The following is a 22,837-nucleotide window of genomic DNA, read 5'->3' on the forward strand; positions in this document are numbered from 1 at the left end:
TCACCCCGGAGGTGCCAACCAGGTCATTCATTCAACATCAACATGATAGAACTGGGGCACCCCTTGATGAAGATAAGGGCGAAGGCAACTCCTCTTATGGCAAAGACAAGGAAGAAGCCGCTCCATGTGATCGGCCCCGACACCGCCAAAACATCCTGGTGATGATCAAGGTAGAAGCCGACGCCGGTAATCGGCCCGCCTGTATCCGTATCGCCCGCTCTCCCGGTATGCGGAGTCGACCTTACGGGTGACGGGAAGGCTGGGGTACGGGTTCACATCAGCCGATGAGCTAGAGGAAGTTGACATCGGTCCCGGGGATAAGCCTCGACCTACCTTTATCAGCAAGAAGTTAGATCCGCGGCTCAGGGGACAGATGATAGCCCTGTTGAAGGAATACCCGGATTGCTTTGCATGGGATTATACAGAGATGCCTGGTTTGGACAGGAGCATCATTGAGCATCGACTTCCCCTGAAGAAAGGATTTCGGCCGTTCCAGCAACGAGCACGTCAGATGAGGGCCGAGATTCTGGAAGAAGTCAAGAAGGAGATTGAGAAAATGTTGGCCGCCGGATTCATCAGGCCATGCGGGTATGCTGAGTGGATCTCCGGTATAGTTCCGGTGGAGAAGAAAGACGGCCGATGGCGTGTGGCCATCGATTTCCGAGATCTTAACGGGGCTACCCCAAAGGACGAATACCCGATGCCCGTGGCGAAACATTGATAAACGCCGCGGCTGGCCACAAGGTGTTGAGCTTCATGGATGGTAACGCCGGTTATAATCAGATTTTCATGGCTCCGGAAGACATACACAAGACCGCATTCAGAGTACCGGGGGCGGTAGGCTTGTTCGAATATGTGGTCATGACCTTCGGGTTGAAAAATGCTGGTGCAACGTACCAGCGAGCCATGAACTATATATTTCATGATCTGATCGGCAAGTTGGTGGAGATCTATATCGACGACGTGGTGGTCAAATCGGTATCCATGGAGGGGCACTTGGACGATCTACGGCGCGTCCTAGAACGGACTCGGAAATTCGGGCTGAGGATGAACCCGAAGAAGTGTGCCTTTGGCGTGACGGCTGGTCAATTCCCGGGTTTTCCGGTTCATGAACGAGGAATTGAGATCGGCCCGAAAAGTCGGGAGGCGGTGCGTACCATGCAGCCGCCAACCACGAAAAAGGAGCTTCAACGCCTCATCGGCAAGATCAATTTCGTCCGGCGGTTCATCTCTAATCCGTCGGGACGAATCGAGCCGTTCATGGCGCCGGTGAAGACCAAGTCGACGACGAGTTTCATCGGGCGGCAGAACAGCACACGGGCGTTTGACGAAATTAAGCGATATCGACAACGCCGCTCGTGCTAGTTCCGCCCCGAGCAAGACGAGCCATTCTACATCTACCTGTCAGTAGCTGATACGTCCATCGCTTCAGTAGTGGTGCAACTCTACGACAGCGTTGAGAGAGTCGTTTTTTACCTCAGCAGGAGGATGCTGGACGCGGAGACAAGATACCCTGAGGTCGAGAAACTCTGCCTCTGTTTATTCTTCACTCGCACCAAGCTCCATCACATCCTTCGACGGCGGAGATCATCGTCATTTGTAAATCGAGACGTCGTCAAGCACATGTTGTCGGCCCTCGTTTTGAAAGGCCGACTCGGTAAATGGATGCTTGCGCCGTCGAGATTTGATCTCCGATACCGAGCTCGCGAAGGCGGTTAAGGGCCAAGCGTTAGCCGATCTCATCGCTGAACGGATCAGCACCAATATAGCAGCACTATCCATTCGTGCATGGGCTATGTTCTTCGATGGATCGGTTTGTGACGGTGGATGCGGCATCGGCATTCTACTCGTATCACCTCGGGGGCAGAATACTCTTTCTCCATCGGATTATCTACCCCTTGCACCAATAACGTAGCGAGAATATGAGGCAATACGTAAAGGAATGGAATTATTATTGGAAGGCTGGAGCTGAAGTCTGTAGAGCTCTTCGGGGACTCAAAGTTGGTAATTAACCAGCTCACGGAGGAGTATAGTTGCGAAAGTGAATCGCTGTTCCCATATTGGGTGGAATGCCGTGAGTTGATGACACGGTTCCGGTACATTAACTTCAATTGGATCCCGAGGTCCCGGAATACCGATGCCAACAATCTCGCACAAATGGCGTCGGAGCTACATAGATATAGCCGACGGAGCAGAAGTTCGAGATACAATTCCCGGAACGAGAATGATTGGAGAGCCGAGATCTTCGATTATTTGAAAGATTCGGCTCGGGGGCACCTAAACGGGTGAGATACGGAGCCATGAAGTACGTCCTTATAGGAGACGAAATGTTCTACGGGACATTAGAAGGATTGTTACTCAAGTGCCTAGGACCGGCCGAGTCAAATCGGCTCTTACATGAGGTGCATGAAGGCGCACTGTGGAACACATCGGTCGGCTCATAAGATGAAGTGGTTGATCGGGCGATCGGGGTTTTATTGGCCCACTATGCTTGAAGATTGCTTCAATTATTACGGGGGTGCCAAGCATGTCGGATGTTTGGAAAAATTCAGATGGTGCCGGCATCGGCAATGAACCCTATCATCAAGCCTTGGCCGTTTCGGGGTGGGGCATGGATATGATCGGCAAAATCCATCCGGCATCGGGTAAAAAACATGAATGGATTTTGGTTATCACAGATTACTTCACCAAGTGGGTGGAGGCCGTCCCTATGAAAAAAGTAACATCGGAGGACGTGATCAAGTTTGTGAAAGAACACGTCATTCATAGGTTTGGAATTCCCCGGACTATCACGACCGATGGAGGTTCGGTCTTCACTTCTAAAGAATTCGGGAAGTTGCGTGATGACGTAGGGATTAAGCTGATCCGATCATCCCCATACTATGCTCAAGCTAACGGACGGGCCGAGGCGTCCAATCAAAGCCCGATCAAGGCTGATCAAGAGGAAAATTGACGAGAACCCTCGGGATTGGCACGAGAAGCTATCGAAGCGTTATGGGCCTACCGCATGTCGTGCCATGGAGCTATAAAGACCTCGCCGTACCAGCTTGTCTATGGACGGGAGGCCGTATTGCCTTGGGAAATTACGGCTGGATCAAGACGCGTCACGTTTCGGAATGATCCGACGGCTGAAGAGTATGCGGCTTTGATGAGCGACACTATTGAGGACGCAATGAGAACTCAGGCTTTGGTCGTTGGAGAAGATTAAGGAGAACAAAGCCGGGGTGGCTCGTGCTTACAACAAAAAGGTTAGGCCAAAGGAGTTCCAAGTTGGTGATCTTGTGTGGGAAGGCTGTGTTGCCATTGGGAACCGGGGATAAGGCATATGGCAAATGGTCTCCTAATTGGCACGGCCCGTACAAAGTGGTCCAGGCCTTGAAGGGTAATGCGTACATCTTCTGGAGGAATTGAGCGGCGAAAAGTTCCCGTGGCTGTTAATGGTCAACACCTCAAGAAATATTTCCCAAGCATGTGGGATGATGGACAGTAAGATGTGGGGGCCGATTTCAGAATCGGCCAGTGAAAAAAACATATATACATCAGAGCCGATGCGCAGGCATCGACTTGAGAAAACATATGGAGATTAACAGTATGCAAGTTCAGCCGATGCACGGGCATCGACTTCAGAGAACAGAGCCGATACGCTGATATCGACTTTAGCGAAATAAGTTTATACAACGGTTTGGCCTCGGACAGCAAGATGAGCCGATATTTCGCCATTAGTTGAGGGATTTTCTTCATTGATAAGGGGATTCCTTACAAAGAAAGAGCCGATCGCTCGGGAAGGGAGAACAAAGAAGGGTCTATTGACCAATCTACTATTGCTAGGCCTATACTAGTAGATCTTAATCTACGGGCCGTCGCTTCCTTCGTCGTCGTCCTCGGAACTCTCATCGGCACTACTGCCGATGGGTTCCTCGTCGCTTGCTCCCGTAACCCTCTACGGGAGCTTCGTCTTCATCTTCATCGTCACTGCTGTCGTCGTCCCACCACATGCGGAGGCGCTTCGCTGGCGGGTAACCCTCGAGGGAGTCGTCGTCGTCGTCATCGTCTTCCTCTTCCTCTTCCTCAGAGGTGGGGCAGCCGTCCCGGGGAGCTGGTCGTCCTCGCTCTCCGACTCCGAGTTCCCGACGGCGAGGAGCCGAAGACTTTCGTCCCCGCCGGTCGGGGACCGGTCGTCTTCGGACCGGACGAGAGGAGGCATGGTCTTCCAGGTCCCATGCTTCTGGGGCGCGGATGTCCGGTGGCGTCTCGCGGGAGGAGGAGGACCCGTAGGAAAGATCGGAGGAGGAGTCGTGGAAGACCGACGAGGAGGAAGAAGAAGAGGAAGACATGGCTGTGGGAGTTTGGGGGTTTTTGGTGCCGATGGCCGAACAGAGTAGGATGGTGAAATGGCGAACTGCTCGGAGCGGTTAAATAAAAGGGGACCACGGTGAAAAAATTCAATGCCACGAGCGAGTTTTCGAGGAGGCGAGTACTCAAAGACAACGGTCGAATTGTGCGGAGCAATTACGCTCTGCCATGACATGACCCAGACGAAAAATGCTTGCAATGGTTCCGCTCTGCCATGACATGACCCGACGAAAGGAAAACATAATGATTTTGGAAATATCATTTCCAAAACCAGGGGGGCATGTGTTATCACCAGAATTTGACCAAGTCAGAGGTGGGCCGCGATCGAAGATGGGTGTGAAGAAATATATATAGAAGAAGTATGTGGATCGGCCTTTTTACCAAGTTGGGCTTAATTGCCCGTGTATACGTAACATATTAGATCGTATCTTAGTTTAGAGATAGAATCTTAGTCGTGCACGGTTTAGTGCACGCCCGCATTAGAAAGTCCCCTGGACTATAAATATGTACCTAGGGTTTATGGAATAAACAACAACTCACGTTCAACCCCAAAAACAAACCAATCTCGGCGCATCGCCAACTCCTTCGTCTCGAGGGTTTCTATCGGGTAAGCGACATGCTGCCTAGATCGCATCTTGCGATCTAGGCAGCACTAAGCTCACGTTGTTCATGCGTTGCTCGTACTGAAGCGCTTTTGATGGCGAGCAACGTAGTTATTATTAGATGTGTTAGGGTTAGCATTGTTCTTCGTTTAAGCATGCTTACGTAGTGCAACCCTTGCATATCTAGCCGTCCTCACGCCTATCTCAGGTGTGGGGCGGCACCCGCTTGATCATTATTTAGTAGATCTGATCCGTTACGATTGCTCCTTGTTCTACAAGGATTAGTTTAATATCTGCAATAGTTTGGCCTTACAAAGGGGGAGGATCCTGTGGCACGTAGGGTGGCGTTCGCAAGTCCTAAACGGGATGTTCCTAGGATCAACTTCATGTTGGTTTTCGGCCTTGTTTAGGATCGGCTTACGAGCACCGTGCGTGGCCATCCGGCCCAACCTGGAGTAGGATGATCCGATTATGTGGTGAAAACCCTAAATCGTCGTAGATCTCATTAGCTTCATCTTGATCAAGCGGGACCACCAAGTATTCGTACACCCCGTACGGATCATGGGTGGATCGGCTCTTTGAGCCGATTCACGGGATAACTCGAGAGCCGATCGAGGCTCGTATTTAACGTTTACATGTATGCCTGCGGAGAAACTAAGCGAGGCAATCTCATCACCTTCACGACCGGGTATAGGTCAGGTGGCACGCCCTTGCACTTCGCAACGCCGCGTGTGACCGAGAAGAGCATTGCGGGCCGTCGCTCGGAGGGGTCTCGGCCGGCCGCAGCTCTAGGCTCCCCCGGCTCTACGGTGTTGACAAGGCCGCTGCCCGCCGGTGGGTTTTGGCGATCAACGGCACCAAATAAGAGCAAGCCAAATAGACCACATCACTATCCAGAAATGGATTCGAGTTTAATTGCTTGTAAAAGAATCATGAACGAGCAAACTCATATACAAGCAAGGCATTTAAATCATCAACTGCATAAGCAGTTCATCATAATTAAGTAATCTAAGCATGAATTTATCACAGATCCATGCTAAGCATGACAACGACATCTTGTTAAGCAATACAACTTAATTCATAGCCACTAGAGCAAGTAAGCAACGAGCACGGTGATGCTTGAGCATCGGCATCACCAAATAAGTGAACCATATAACCACGGTGTTAGCCGGTAAGCAATCATCGACAAACAATTGATCAAATTGATCAATCATAACAAGCCAAAGCTACACGAGAGAGATTTGCCAACAAGCAAGAAATGATCCAATGGATCATTGGATTGCGGAATTAATCTTGAATCATATCACGGGCACCTCGGCACACACACAAGTGTCACGGATGCATCACAAGTGCACCTAGACAAGCAAGCATGATATACCGGTGAGCATAAGCAAGTCATAACCAATCATAGCATGGCATAGGTAGCTCTTGAGCAAGCACGATAGAGCATGGTAAGTGTAGATCATGCTAGGGATAGCAACAAGGCAAGCATAGCATGAACGGCAAGCAAAGCGGCATGTGCCGGTACCGAGGAAATAGTAATTGGGTCGGGAGCTTACGATAAACCAAAGCACGGTAAGATTGCGCGGCGATAGCATAACTCTAGATGATCACAAGATCACCAGAGAGTGGCATAACATGAGGAGGAAGAAGCACAGTAACAAGGGGAGGCGCACAGAAGAGAAAGAGGGGAGCAGAGGAAATTACCCGCGCCTGGAGGCAGAAGCTATGGCATGGCGAGGCAGTGCCCGCGCGGCCATAGCAGCTGCAAAGCCAGGGAAGTCGCCGGCGTTACGCCGACGAACACCACCACAGCAGCACAGCATGGAGACGACGGCACAGGCGCGCAAGCAGCACCCGCGCCGGGTCGGTCTCGGAGGCGCACACGTCGACGACGAAGGCGAGAGCTCGTCGGAGAATCACCGGATCGCCCATGGCGATTCTCCGAGAGATCCGGACCGAGGCGATTCGCCGGGGAGAGGACGAGAGGAGAGAAACGGCTCGGACGGATCGATAGATCCGCTCGAGGCGGTTCTAGATCGGTAGGTGACCACGGCGGAGGAGGCCGGTGATGGCCGGAGCGGGCGGCGGCCATGGCGGCGACGCCATCGCCTCGGGGTCGCCGGAGATTAGGGTTAGACGAGTGAGAAGAGGGCCGAGTGAGAGTGAGAGTGGTGGGCCGCTTCGGCGCCACCAAACCCAAAGGGGGCCGGCCTATTTGGGCCGTCCTCGGGTTAGTCTATTGGAGCTGGGCCCAATATGAGTCCAAGGGGTAATTTGGTCTTTTTCTAATTAATAAAAGATCAAAACTTTACCAAATTTTAATAAATCATAAACAACTCTAAAAATCCAATAAAAATTGGATTTATGAATGAAAAATAAATCTTAACCGAGAATAAAATATGAAATGGAATTTATGAAACAAATTCAAAATTATGAATTTTCAGAATTTAAATAATCACTTGGAATTTTCAATTATTATTTCCTTGTATTTAAAATTCAAGGAAAAATCTCAAATAAGTTCAAAAACTTATTTTCGAACATTTCAAAATGAGATTCTATTATTCCAAGTCATTTCTTTTGAACAAGAGAATTTTTCCCAGAAAACTACTATATTCCCTTTTATTCCAAAAACTATAGAGGTAGCTCTATAATTTCAAATTATTTTGGAATGACTAAGGTAATTACCAAGTAAAATCATGTTACTTTGGCTTGTTGTACTTTGTGTGAATTACAATGATTAATACTTTTAAATCAATTGTAAATTACCGTCAAAGACATAAATCTTAAATACAACCCTAAATTGTAATAACTCAATGGGGTAAAGGGATTCAACATAAAATAATACATCCATGATTGCATTATTTGGATTTTTATAACATTGTCCTTACCGGACAATGATGCTTCTTACTGAGAACCCGAGGTCCGAGGTTCCATCAAGCGCATTGAAGCTGCACTATCTCGCAGTCCACAGGCAAGTTCACCCTTGCTCATGTCAACTTGATTATTTTTACTACTTTTAATGCAAAGCTATATACTTATCATTCCTGCATCGCAAATGAAATGTTAATTTCCAACTATGAATATGACTATGTGGCTGGCAATGGAACCATGGTATGTGTTGATATGGTGGAGGTTCCATTGCAATGGGTTATATCACCCTAGGATTAAATTACCAATGCCGTCCGGTGATTCTAGCGCCGTACAAACCGCGTTGACCATGAGATCTATAATGGCTCGCGGGAAGCCGGTCGTATCTTTTCCTTACGCACGCCAACGGATTGGTAGAGCCGGCGGGGTGTTGGAGGCACTTGCCGTAGGTTGGGATAGCCTTTTAAATCCCCATCCATTAGTGATGATGGCTCTACGATCTATGAAGGATTGTCCAAAGTACACCATGAGTAAAGCCGTATTATCGGGGAAGTCTACTGGAGGTGTGCGGGTGGACAAAAGGGTGGGTTTGCAGTCGCGGAGAAGGCGGTGTGGGCTTGGATCTTTATACCTGGCCTCACACCAAAGGAAGTGTGAACGGGGGCAAGTCCCTGCGGATGGCAAAAAGGGTGAGATCTCTTGTGGGAAAAGTAACGCACCTCTGCAGAGTGTATCAAATTGTGGTTGTCACTCCTTGTTCCGGAAGGGAGCTGCGAACGCGGCGGGAAAGGAACTCCACGAAGTTCGGTCAACCTGTGAAGAGCGACGGGCATAGTTTTCATAATAAAAGCAACCTTTTGAAGAAATGTTTTCAAAACATGCATTGACCTGCGATTTCACGATCAATGGTCGTAGCTAGTGCATCAAACACCTTTTATTCTTTTAGAACTTGCTTGAGTACCTACTGTACTCACTTTCTTTCGACACCCTTGCTAGACTGTGATCCCGAAGTGGAGGCTATCAACGACGGAGCACCAGAAGGAAGCTACGAGCTGGTCTACGAAGAACCTGATCTTACCGGCGGAGTGGAAGGCGTAGACTATGGGATAGTCTACGGACCAGATGACACGGAGGTGGAGGAGTAGTGACATACCTTAGTATCATAGAGCCGAGCAACGTAGAACTTACCTAAATAAGTTGTTGAGCTCTTTTCATCTTTAGTATAAGTTGTAATGGTACTTTAGTAGTCTCTTAGGGTGTTCTCATAGGACCTGTGAGAATACCAACTTGTAAGACAATGTTTGTAATAAAGTATGGAGTGTTATGACCTGCAATGTTTCGTTGTACCACTCGAGGGATATGGCAATTTGTGAGGAAGCCCCTTCACAAAGATCATATCAACGACTTGTATACTACAACATGCAGTGGTATGCTGGGTCACCGCAGAACGCCACCCTACGTGCCACTGGATCCTCCCCCCCTTTGTAAGGCCTAACTATTGCAGATATTAAACTAATCCTTGTAGAACAAGGAGCAATCGTAACGGATCAGATCTACTAAATAATGATCAAGCGGGGTGCCGCCCCCACACCTGAGATAGGTGTGAGGGCGGCTAGATATGCAAGGGTTGCACTACGTAAGCATGCTTAGACGAAGAACAATGCTAACCCTAACACATCTATGATAACTACGTTGCTCGCCATCAAAAGCGCTTCAGCACGAGCAACGCATGAACAACGTGGGGCTTGTGCTGCCTAGATCGCAAGTCTAGGCAGCATGTCGCTTCACGATAGAAACCCTCGAGACGAAGGAGTTGGCGATGCGCCGAGATTGGTTTGTTTGGGGTTGAACGTGAGTTGTTGTTTATTCCATAAACCCTAGATACATATTTATAGTCCGGGGGACTTTCTAATGTGGGCGTGCATCAAACCGTGCACGGGTAAGATTCTATCTCTAAACTAGAATACGATCTAATATGTTACAGATACACGGGCAATTAAGCCCAACTTGGTATAAAAGGCCGATCCACGTATTCCTTCTATATATATATTTCTTCAAACCATCTTGATCGCGGCCCACCTCTGACTTGGTCAAATTCTGGTGATAACACTTTCTCCATGGTTATCTAGATGAGGAGGTTTACATGAGGCAACCTCCAAGCTTTGTTGACTCTGCTCGGCCTGATCATTACTGTCGACTGGTCAAATCACTGTATGGACTGAAGCAGGCCCCTCGTGCTTGGCATGCTCGTCTCAGTTCCGTCCTTGGCTCCTTGGGCTTCTCTCCGTTAGTGGCAGATACGTCTTTGTTCATTCTTCGTCGCTCGGATGTGACTATCTTTCTGTTGGTTTATGTTGATGATATCATTGTTCTCAGCTCCTTGGAAGGTGCTATTCCCAGGTTGATTGGCAAGCTTCGGTCTGAATTTTCCGTGAAGGATCTTGGTGCTCTCCATTACTTTCTGGGTATTGAAGTGTCATCGCCTTCAGTTGGTCATCTTCTTCTTCAGCAGCGTAAGTATGCCTTGGAGCTTCTTGCACGCGCTGGTATGTTGAAGTGCGCTCCTGTGACTACTCCTATGGCATCTTCTGAACGTCTGTGCAGCTCGGATGGTGATGCGCTTACTCCTGAGGAGGCCACTCAGTATCACAGTATTGTTGGAGGTCTTCAGTATCTCACAGTGACACGACCGGATTTATCTTTTGTGGTTAACAAGGTCTGTCAATTCCTTCATGAACCTCGTACATCTCACTGGTCTACTTTCAAGCGGATCCTTCGCTATGTGCGTCACACTATTCACTGTGGCTTGCATTTTCGGTCTTCTTCCTCCACACTACTTTCGGCATTCTCTGACGCTGACTGGGCTGGCAATATGGATGATCGGCGATCCACGGGGGGATATGCTATATTTTATGGAGGAAATCTGATCGCCTGGAGTGCACGGAAACAGCCTACTGTCTCGAGATCGAGCACGGAGTCTGAGTATAAAGCTCTTGCTGATGCTACAGCTGAGCTTGTTTGGGTCCAGTCCTTGTTGAGAGAGCTTAGTGTGACCTAACATCGTCCTCCAGTCTTGTGGTGTGACAATATTGGTGCAACTTACTTGTCATCTAATCCATTTTTTCATGCGAGAACGAAGCATATTGAAGTGGACTTTCACTTTGTTCGTGAGCGTGTGTCACGGAAGCAACTTAGATTCGGTTTATCTCATCAAAGGATCAAGTTGCTGATATCTTTACTAAACCACTCCCTTTACCTTTGTATGAACATTGTAAGCGCAATCTCAACCTTTCATTAGTTGAGATTGAGGGAGGGTGTTAAAATAGATTCCGTATACGTTTAGTATACGTATAGGACTCCTATGTAATTGTATTTTGTACACCTATATAATGAGAAGAACCCTACCCAACGAGGCACGTTGAGTCAGCTAAATCAATCTACGTCTTAATTCTTTTAGCCCGTAAAGCCTCCCAAGCCGTGGCCTCATCCGTGCCGAAAGTCCTACGAAATGCCACCTCACATGATCCTTCATTGGCCGTGACAGATACCAGAAGGGATGGATCAGCGCAAATGGCAAAGAGACTAGGGTATGATACTCACAATGGGCATCCTCCAAGTCATGGATCTAACTGAAACTTGGTATCCTCTTCGTCTCCGGAGCCTATGGAGTGCGCTGGTGCTGAGGTGTGTCCATCAGTTTTCCGTTTTCTTGAAGACTATAATCACCCAAAGTTGTCGCCTCGCCGCTATAGGATTTCGTCTTTTCTCAAGCTCTGCTCTTAGTCAGCAGTCTGCTCCGTATACCACCAACGAGTTAATAGCATAAAACCATCATATTACAGTTGAAATTTACCGAACACCACAACTTTACATCCGTGGAACAAAAAACCGTCACATTTTGCCTACTTTTTGCGAAAAACACCAATCGGCGAACTGACACCGTAACTGACCGGGTGGTCCCATTGTCAGTGCTGAGGTGGAAACACACTATTGAACTTGCTAATCTGAACATGGGTCCCACTTGTCAGGCTGCATTAAGAAACAAAAAATATCCAAAAAAGGCCTGTCGGGATCCGCTCCTTCCCAAATCCCGTCGGCCACCACCTGAGCTAAGAGATGCCATCGGCCGCCGTGGACAACCGGGCAGGACGCCGCTCACTACCCGTGCCACTCAGACGGAGCAGTTGTTCCTCGCGGCCGCGCTTCTCCTCCAGGTCAACGGCCATGCCCAACGCTGGAGCACACCGCCGACGGAGTAGCACACTCGCGGCCCAACCTCTCCTCCCGGAATCGTGGCGCAGGTGCTGTAGGGGAACGACGACGCGCATGCTGCAAGGGGCGGCGGCGCGGGTCCGGATCTTCTTCTGGACGACGCGGGCGGAGCCGGCTTGTCCTCTCGCCAGCGGCGCCCTTCTCACCGGGGCAACGGGGGAGTACTCCAGCGGCGTAGGAGCTGGGGCCCGGTGGCGGGGTGGATCTGAGGCCCGGTGGCGCGAGGGCGTCACCTCGCCACGCCACCCTTCACACTGGGGCGGCGGCGGGAGTACTCTGATAGCCGGCGGCGGGTGTTCACGGGAGAGATAACCTAACCAATTTTATGCTTTTTGGGATTTTTTATTTTTTTTAATGTGGACTGCCACGTGCCCTGACTAGTGGGTCCTACCTATCAAATTTCTTGTCAATTCGTGTTCAATCAGGATTATTGTTTTTTTTGCTAAAAACTGGACAAAATGTGGTGGTTTTTTTGTTTCGCGAACTGCGTAAAGTGGTGGTGTTCGGTGAATTTCAACTGGAATGTGACGGTTTTATGATATTAAGTTCGAAATTGAGCCAAAAACGGATCGTCGAACCACAGTTTAGGTCGGTTTCAAGCTCCTGAACACACATCGATTGAACAGAACTTCGAAATGTAAGATTTGTACTAAAAATTAGAGTATCTTTTATGGCCCGTGAAATTAAGAATCACTTCTGCTGTTCTGTAATGCATCCTCTTCCTTCCTCAAAAGAGAACCCCATGTTCCCATGGTTACTTCAGGAGATATATATATAACTAGCTAAATACCCGCGCGTTGCTGCGACATTATAAAATAAAAACATGTCAAAAAGTTTGTTAAATTTTATTAACAAAAGCATCACGTCTTCCTAGATATAAAGTCTGCCCTTTTACTTCCTACCTTCTCTGTTATATTGAATTTCTCTTGCAGTTGGTACGAATTGAGGGCCTTGCTGTTTTATACAAAAGCATTTTGTACCTTCATCTTACTGTGGTGTACATAGAGTTGAAGTACGTGCATTGCTCGACGTGGTCTTAATCTTAGTAGTCAATCCTTGTAGTCAATCCTTGTACTATCTTTTTTTTTTTTGCGAAAAGACCCCAGATCTATTAAAAAGGACCAAGTCCAGCAGTACAATCCTCAGAAAACATGAATATTACAATCCAGTCCCTGAAGATCCAGCACCTCAACCTCGCCGCCGCGGGACAGGGACGCGCCGATCCGCCACTGCCGCCGCACTCCTCACGAGCCGGCGCCGCCTTGACGAAGAGCAGCCTTTCCGCGGCCGGGAAGTCACCATCCTCAGTCTTCCGACTCGCACGGCGGAGAAGACAAGCGCTGGAACACCGCCAGAACCACACCGTCGCCAGGACCACCGATGACGAAGCCGTCGATGTCGAGCGCGGCCTTGATGATCTGAAGCCCCGAACTCCTGTACACCCAGCACCAGCCTCCCGCCGACGCCGGAGAAAGCATCGACCGAAGGAAAGCACCGCCACAGCCTGGCAGCGTCGTCGAGGACGACGCCGAAGAAGGGAGGCCATGGAACAGCAAAAGGACGACGCCGACCACCCTACCTCGCCGGCGCCGACCACAAGCCCCTTATCTACAACGCCGGAACGCAGATCTGGGGATCCCCCGTCCTCCAGCCGCCGCGGCGGCCGACGGAGGGCGAGGAATCCCACAGATACGCCGGCGGCCGCCGGGAGAGCCCGAGTCGCCTTCGAGTCGCCTCTTAGCACTGTAGAGAAAGAGAGGGTTCCAGAAATTGGGTGAGTGTTTTCTTAGAAGCTACTATCTATAGTTCTGGAAAATTAGAATAGCATCACACGGAGACGCATAGCCAAGTCATGAAATCTATATTCACCTTGTATTCTACACTTTTTCTACATTTCTAATATAACCAAACCTTCACGAAAACGTTCGTATGCTTGATATGAATTGCTATTGTAGGTGCATCAGCAAGACTCTAGTTGTTCCATGATCACTCAATGGCATGTACTATTATTTTTCGACAGTCTCAGATGCAGAACCCTGACCACTATGAACACTGAAGCCACCGTCTGAACTAATCTTCAGAATACCAAAGGTGACCTGCAGCCTGGCGCCATGGGCTTGCAACGGGGTTGGACAGCTAAAAATTTCCACAAAATAAGAAAAAAAGGAATTAAAAGGCGCAGCTCCCGGAGTGTCACGCCTTTCTTTGAATGATTTTCAACCTCCTCTACAGCTCAAGACAATGAGTCGAGTGTAATCCTTCTTGCATTAATAGCAATCTGAAGCCCATCCACATAGGCTAAATCTTCACCATAAGATCAGGTGCAACTCGATCATACCAGGAACGGTCTCGCATCTAAATCCAATACACAAACCAGATAGAAGAAGTTGTGTTGGTTGTACTGTAACCATTGAAGAGAGCCGAGCAGCCTGTAGTTGCTGCGGCATCCGAGCGCGAGCGGTGTTGAAGCTGACCAGAGAAAGACTGGGCTGCCGCCTGACCCTAGCTTGCGATGGAGAGCACCCTCGCCTTGTCGCCAATGGCTGCGCGCCTCGTTCTTTTGGGGTTCCTGCCGGCCGGCAAGACGAGGAGCAGCAGCCGATGGCCTCTGACGATGGTGGCCATCCCTGTTAGCTAGCCGAGTTCGGTACGGTCAAGGCTGGGCTGAGGCGGCGAATCTGACACTGACCATGACTTAGGCATGCGCCACTTTCGGCGAGAGGCGAGCGGAAGGCTGGCGAGCTCGTGCGATCGATCTGGGCTAATACCGGCGAGCGGCGAGTGGAAGGCTGGCGAGTTCGTGCGATCTATCCGGCGAGCTTCGAGTGGAAGGCAGGTGAGTTCGTGCGATCGATCTGGGCTGATATTTTACGGAAAAGTTGGAGGCTATATATGGATTGATTTTCGTGGGCGAGGAGGCACGAAATTGATCTTTACGAGATCTGATTCTGGAGGAAATCGAGTTCGCACGGAACTTGTTCTGTTTTTCTTTTGGGCAGAGAAATTGTGTTTTGTTTTTTTCTGAGAAAAGGCAGAGAACTTGTGTTCGATGGCAAGAGATGAGCCGACGTTGGGCCTGTTAGGTATAGATTGGGCCTAGGATTTTCAGGAGATTTTCATGAGACGCGGGCCTAGGGAGAAAACTTTGGTTCGTTTGCAGTCACCTATTGCAATTTAATAGTAAAGATATTAATTTACACGCAGAATACAAGCATGCGTCGACGCGCATATGGAAACAAGAAGCTGAAAATATTTGTAGCTAGGAAAACCAACTAAACCTAGACCTAACTCGACCTTTCTTATCTGACAATAGTATACCGAGTTAACTTTCGAAAAGTCTTCAGCACGACAGGGCTGACGGAAAGCGTACTAAAGCGATAAAATTGTCTTAATCCTGAGATTTCGTTTCACTTAACATCCAATTGGCTAAGCTGACATAATCAAATCTGCAACTGTATCATAGTAATATAATGTGCCACTCCCCAGCTTCCTCTCTCGTCCCTATCAGATTTGGGCCGGCAGGCCCATCTCCCTCCCTTCTCCGGTGATAGCCGGCGTCGTGCCCATGTACAGCTGTAGCTAGGATTAGATGCTTTATGCTAGGGTTCGGTTCTATGCCGGTTTGTTGGAGCTTGCTGCCGCCGCACTCGAGCTGCACGTGATGGTTTCCGCCAGCGCTCTTCTTGGTCGTGGCAGCGAGGTGCTGCGAGCGGCCAACGAGAGCAGTCGTCAACGTCTCCGATAATAAGCTCACATCTCGGCGGAATTGAAGGCCGTGGTTGTGAATCAAGGTCTCCTCCTTTCACTCGTCATGGAGACGAGGGAAGTTGGGTCCCTGATGCTCATGCCTGCAGCAAGTCGGATCCGCAGCAGGGAAGAGTTGAGGCTTCTCTTTGCGGGAGTGCATCCACGGTGGCACTGCAGTCGCTGCCGTCTCCGATGGTCGAAGGGTGACCACTCCCACCTCCGTCGACGGCTTCGGTTCATTCCGGCCGGCGACTGATGGCGTTGAACAACCTCCAGGCTGCTATGCCAAAAAGGAGGCCCCTCGCTCCAGTACAGCGGGCTCCCGCTGCCCTGTCCCAAGTGGTATCGTCCCCGATGACGGGGTGGTTGATTGTGCTGTGATGCAAAGATTCGGTGGAGAAGGAGCTGGACCTGATGGCGTTTCTTTGTCTATATTTAGGGTCTTTAGTGCAAAAAGTGTGAACCTGATTGTATTTTCCTATTTTCTATTGGTTTTTGATGTAATTTGTTGCCCGATCTGGAATGAAGCTTCTACCATTCCCTTAGATGTCATTTCTTGATGTGTCCCTGCATGCATGTGGTGCATTAGTGGCAGAATCACATCCACAGGGGTCTGACTCCAACCCTACCTTCTGGTCGGACGGTGTGGTGGTCTGAATTAATCGCACTTAGTCAGGTGTCCCAAAGATTTTTTTAGTCCAACACGACTTAATAGCGTGTCCGGCGCCTTGAGGCCATTTTAGCTACACGTGACACGTTCTCGGTGCCTCCGATGGAAGCCGCTCCCCTCGCCATGTAGGTAAAAGACAGCTAGGTACCACCTGCCAGCGCCAACCCATTCTGCCGCTTCTTTGACATCGTGCCTCCCCTCCCACTTCTCCCGCCGCAGCTGCCTCCACCCATTTCAATGCCATAGTTCGCTTGTGGAAACCTACTTCCACACCGCATCCCCTCACCCAGCCACCTATTTCCCTGTCGATGGTTCGTCGAACCGAGCCCCGAACACATCGGCCACTCCGAACACCCACCACTCACGCAAGGTGTTCGACCGGTTGCTTGGTTGGCGACACTTTTGTAGTTCTTGCCTCTCTCTCGCGGCGACTCATTTGATTGACGATTTCTTGGTTGACTCGTATAAATGGACAACGATGGCGAGATGATCAATCAATTGATGGAGGAGGAGGATGCCTTCGACGCCAACATTCAAGAGCACCTGTCAATCCTTGGTTGTCTTTGACAACTGCCGAGCAGAAGAAGACTCCACAACGTGGAGGTTCCAAGTTTGGGAGAAGGAAATCCAAGCCCCGACAGGAGGATCGAGAGTCATACCATGCTCTACACCGACTACTTCGCCGACGAGGCAACAAACGTCGATGATTTTCGAAGGCACTATAGGAAGAGCAAGGGCATGTTCATGTCGTTCTTCATGGCGTGAGAGAGTATGATAACTACTTCGTGCTAAAGCATGATTGCTGTGGCACAAATGGTTTCCGTCAATTCAGAAATGCACCATTTGCCATGAGGATGATTGCATATGGAACCCATGTTGATTCATAGGACAACTACCTTCACCTGAGTGACTGATCAATCATTAAATGGATATATAGATTCGGATTTATTTGTATGTTTCAGGAGTAGAAATTGTTTATGTGTTCATAGACTAGAAATTGCAAAAAAAAATAAATATAGGACACCGTTTGGGGACGCGGCAGGCGCGCCCAAACGTGGCACCACACAGCAAGGTCGATGGTTAGGGTTGAAGGCAAACCTTTTTAAAATTTTGATGACTAATTATTTTGCTCTCGGTAGCTTTGTATTGTATTCACGCTAGGGGCTACTTATTGAGTACGGGGAAGTCCGCACATGGAGCGATAGCCCACCACTCGAAGGATGCAAATGCAAGCTTTTCGACCCTAGTCGACCGTTTAAGCACTTTCATCGAACGTCGTTTGACGAACACTACGAAGATGCTCTAACAACTGGGTTTGGCCAAATTTGTGGCTACTCTATATACCAGTCGTAACCTATGCAACTACACGTCCTAGCTATCTTTCGATCTGACTTCGTGAAAAACATTAAACACCATTTATCACGATTTGTTTTACAAGTTAGATACATTGAAAAATCATAACATTGCTAATAAATACATTTTATTCCTTAGATAGTTTTCTTTTAGGCTTTCCACAATATGTGTATGCTTTTCCACTAATGTTACCTGCTCACAGCTCGTTAAATTCAGATTCACATCAATTATTTTCATAGAAGTTTTTTTGCTTTTAACAATATTGCATTTGTTCTTCTTTAGTATATGATACACATGCTTATGTGTATTCTAGGAAAAAATATTGCATTGGTTAGCCAACTGTTTGAGATTTTTATTTGGATAAGGAAAATATATTATATCACGAAGATACCAATTACACACAGCCTCTATAATAGCGCAGTACCCTAATGACACTACAGATGTACACAGCCAGAAAAAAGAAGAATTACAAAAAAAGAAAAGTCCCGCTACCACAATCGATTCCTTGTAGCAACAATCCAACACTACCAAAACATCACCAGAAGTCCAACCTCTCGAAAAGTGATGCCTTCAACAGTGCACAAGGGTCCTAGTCGCCCAATCATAGATCAGAAGTTTTCACCCTGGAGAAAGTCTTCACTCACAAAACAATGATTTAAACAAGGCCATTGTCACGCATAACCAATTAAGGCCGGCACTTCTCACGTGTTGTCACCCCCACTTTCAATATCGCTCCTACGAGTCACCAATCACCGAGCAAGTTCCTCCTCTCCACAAGGACTAAGCCCACCATCGCAAGTCCTTATATCTCGGCTTTCATGGCATTCTTGGCCACTGACTTCACCATTGACCGTCGAGATGGATCCGTAGCTCTATATAGCTTAACTGAACATGTGTTCAATAAGGTGTCATATTCAACAGATCAACATACACATCGAGTTGCATATGAAACCAAACATACTCTTTACAAGAAAGGAAAAAAAATCCCACAAGACTATCTTGATTTAAAGAATCCCCTTTGTTTCCAATGCGCTGAGTTAAAATATCCATACCGATCGGCCAAAAGAGACCCTTAGCTTACATTCACACAAAATTCAGATTGACCAGGACGTAAAAAACCACAGCTCCAATACCTTAGCGACATCTATACAGTTACAGCGATATTTATGTCTGGTAAGGAAGATGTACAAAGCGCACTCAATTGCTCAAGTAGCAAGATTCACATAAGTAGTATGCACTTTCATTAGCTATTATACAATGATGAATACGCACTGGGATACACCATGCATGAATGTGCACAAGGAATGCAATCCAAGCTTGCAATTTCACCTGCCATTTGGATGCATGAGTTGTGAGAATATAGTGCTTGGCGTGAGCCCATCTGACTCCACACTCGCGATGCTCCGGCCAGTGATGCTCATCATCGTTGTTGTGGTAGTAGATGTGCCTGTCGATGGTTCGTCTGACTGCATCCTGGTCACGAGAAGAGGTGATGCACCTGATGATGATGTTTCCTCTATGAAGCTGCTATTGTCCTCATCACTTTCCTGCAACTGGAGTGCAAACTCAAGGCTCCAGAGGACGTCACCCATAGACGGCCTGTTGATGCTGTGATCAGCCACACATTTCTCTGCAGTCTCTGCAAATTTTATGAAGCACGGGGGAGTGATTTTCCCTTGGAGCCACGGGTCAATAATCTGGCCGAGCATGCCTTTCCTCTGGCAGCGCAATGCCCAATCGGCCAGGCTCACTTGCTCTTTTGGAAGCGAGGGGCTCAAGGCAGGGCGTGCACACAGGACCTCAAACAACACAACTCCGAAGGAGTAGACATCAGATTTCTCGGACAGCTGTTGCCTACGGAAGTACTCAGGGTCAAGGTATCCGAAGCTGCCCTTCACAACCGTGCTCACATGGGTGTTGTCCACATTCGGACCTGTCTTGGACAGCCCAAAGTCGGAAACCTTAGCAACCAACTTATCATCCAGCAAAATATTGGTCGTCTTGACATCGCGGTGGATGATGGTTTCCTTTACGCCCGTGTGCAGGTAGTACAGTCCACGGGCAGCACCAATACAGATCTCAAGGCGCTGCTTCCATGAGAGTGGTGGATTCTTGGTGTTGTACAGGTGCTCCCGCAGAGTTCCATGGGACATATAGTCATAAACCAGAATCATCTCACTCCTATCCTCACAGTAGCCAATCAGGGACACAAGGTGGCGGTGGCGGAGCTTGGACAGCATCTCGATCTCTGTCTGGAACTCATGAACACCCTGCTCGGACATTGGGTTGCAACGCTTGATTGCTACCTTGGTGCCACTATCTATCTCTCCCATATACACATTCCCAAATCCACCTTTGCCAAGTAGGAAGGCTTGATCAAAATTGTTGGTGGCAGCCTGAACTTCAGAAAATGAGAAGTGGCGACAAAGATTGGAAGGTAGTATTGACGTGTGGCTCCTGGTGGTGGCTGTAATTCCTGATGTGGTTGATTGTGTTCTGCTGTAATCAGCGAGAGGAGTCCACTGAACATCTTCAGATTTACCAGGATCCTTTGATATCTTCTTCTTTCCTCTGCAGATTACACAAATGCCAAAAAATGCGATCAACAGCACTGCGAAACCACCAACAGCTCCACCTATAGCAGCACCCTTTGATTTCCCGGCACCAGATTCCCCGCTAGGATTGGCATCAAGCTTTGGCAGAAGTGGAGGATTGAGCCCAGCAAGATTGTTTGGTCCATAAGCCTGAAGCTTGAAGACCTCAAGACCATTCAATATTGCATCAAAGTATTCAGGTCTACTTGAAAGATCAGGGTGAAGTGCAACCCACATGTCCACCTGACCGGAACCAGCAATAATGATAACATAGTCTGTATATGCTGTTCTGCCGATTCCTCCACTCCAGACGATGACATCCATTTGCTGCTGTGCTGTCTGGTTATTGATGTAGATGAAGAATGACCTCTGATTTTGCTTGATAATAGGATACTGGATTTCACAGAAATGGAACCTTAGGAGGTAAGAGAACCCTGCATCAACCGGTAAAATCCATGTAAGGTTGTAGTTGAGGTTGATCTGTGCAGTTGGTCCCATCGATCGAGCTGTATCATAGACACCAACTGGCGCGGTGTAATTTGGCACATTGGATGTATACTCAATAGTCAAATTAGCATCTTTGGAAGAAGGTCACCCCAGAGCCACCAAATATGTATGGATAATCATTGTCCCATGAGCGGTAAAATTCCGAATCATCTCTCCGTGAAATGGCTTGGCCCCCGACATTGAGCCTGTACATAGTCTGGAAGCCTGTGTCAGGGCTGAATGAGAATGGAGCAGGGTTATCACCGTTCACAAATCTTGTGTCAGCTGCTGTGAAGATGTCAGGCGTGGGAAAAATCTCAATGCCGTTCACAAATGCATAAGAACCATTATGATGTGCTGATGGGGCAAGGTGAGGTCTAGGCTGCCTGTAGAAACATTGACCGAGAATTCACGGACAAGGTAGGCAGAATTGATGGCTAGGGCTGTTTGCGAAGCGTTGAACTCATTTAAGAGGACAAGATTTCTTGTCGTGACACTGAAGTAGGCGTTGGAGACAGCATAGTTTCCATAAGTAATCGGATAGAAGTAGAGGCGTAAGAACATTCGGCCTGAGTTGACAGGAAAGGAATATGTGTAGTTTGAAGTGAAGATGCGGGCAGTCATAAAAGGGACCTTGGAGGGGAGTGAAGGGTCTTGATATAAAGCAGTGGCTGCGGCTCCTTTCACTGGTGGCGCAAACTTGGAGGCGGTGTCCACGTCCCAAGTACGCCCACTATCATCATCGTTTTTGTTTGATGCTCCACAATTTAGGAGGATCTGTCCAGTGGCAGTAGAGTTGTTACCAGCTGCCACGGCGAGTGACAGAAGAGCCAACAGTGAGAGGTTCACTAGTAGAGTTGAGAATGCCATTGCAGTTGTTGGTGTACCAGGATCAACAATCTAATGGCATCTATATGCTACAAGATGGCATTATGAACAGTTGCATAATGGCAGGAGATTGGAGAATTTCTCGGAGTGATTTGGGCCAAAATATCAGAACAATTGGAGAGTATTGAGAGCTAGGATGGGTACTATTGTGTAGGCACACCCATAGAGCTATAGAACCTACAATTACAGCATGAGAAGCATAAAATTTAGTAAGCTAACTATAGTTAATCGATGCAAGGCAGAAACATCCAGGGGTCTGAGTACTAATATTGCAAGAATTTCAAAAAGTTAGTTTATTCGACTAATTATTGCAATTATTTCAGCAAACTGAAGTTTCTGGTACCACCAAAAGATGGAAACTGTACCAAAAGAGTAGCAATAGGTAAATACTGCTCACTAGTGCAACCCTCCAGTATTCTTAGTTTCTTTCCAAAACAAGTGCAAAGAATTGGGAACCTATGTGAATCATTACAAATTTCATGAAGGAAAAAATGGCATCAAGAAGAGGGAAGAATAAAACATGAACCGACAGTCTGAATAATGATTCTGAATCTCGAAAAAAACAGTTCTATTTTGCTGAGCGGACGGTCTATTTATCTTGGTAGGTCGGAGATCAATAGATCATACGAAGAAAAGTGTAAAAACCAAACCATCTAAACATGAATACCCCCAATGGCTGCCACTCCAATCGCACGGCAGATCTTTGAGTAATGAAGTGAACTGTAGGAAATCCCTTGCCAAATTTGGCGCGAAAACTGTAACTACGGAACCCCAATAATGAAGCCACAGAGCACATCCAACCGAATCGACAAGGATAAAAGGACCTCGAAAAGAATGATGATGATGAGGAGGAATGGTTACCTGAGGAAGATGCTGACCTCGTGTGAGAAGAGAGATGGAAGCCGCGGGAGCGGTGGAGGCCCCAGCGCCGGCGGTTACGGCGCGTTTGGTGGGCAAAAGTGAGGAGGAACTGAGCATACCCTCGCTGAGGTGAGTGCTTT

At 48.2% G+C, this 22,837-nt stretch overlaps 1 pseudogene; it reads right to left on the bottom strand.

Moving 5' to 3' along the window:
- Positions 1-18,979: 18,979 nt before the first annotated feature.
- On the bottom strand, positions 18,980-21,846 carry LOC124649836 (annotated as a pseudogene).
- Positions 21,847-22,837: the final 991 nt, after the last annotated feature.

The sequence above is a fragment of the Lolium rigidum genome, chromosome 4 (genome assembly GCF_022539505.1).
Source record: "Lolium rigidum isolate FL_2022 chromosome 4, APGP_CSIRO_Lrig_0.1, whole genome shotgun sequence".
Lineage (NCBI taxonomy): Eukaryota > Viridiplantae > Streptophyta > Magnoliopsida > Poales > Poaceae > Lolium > Lolium rigidum.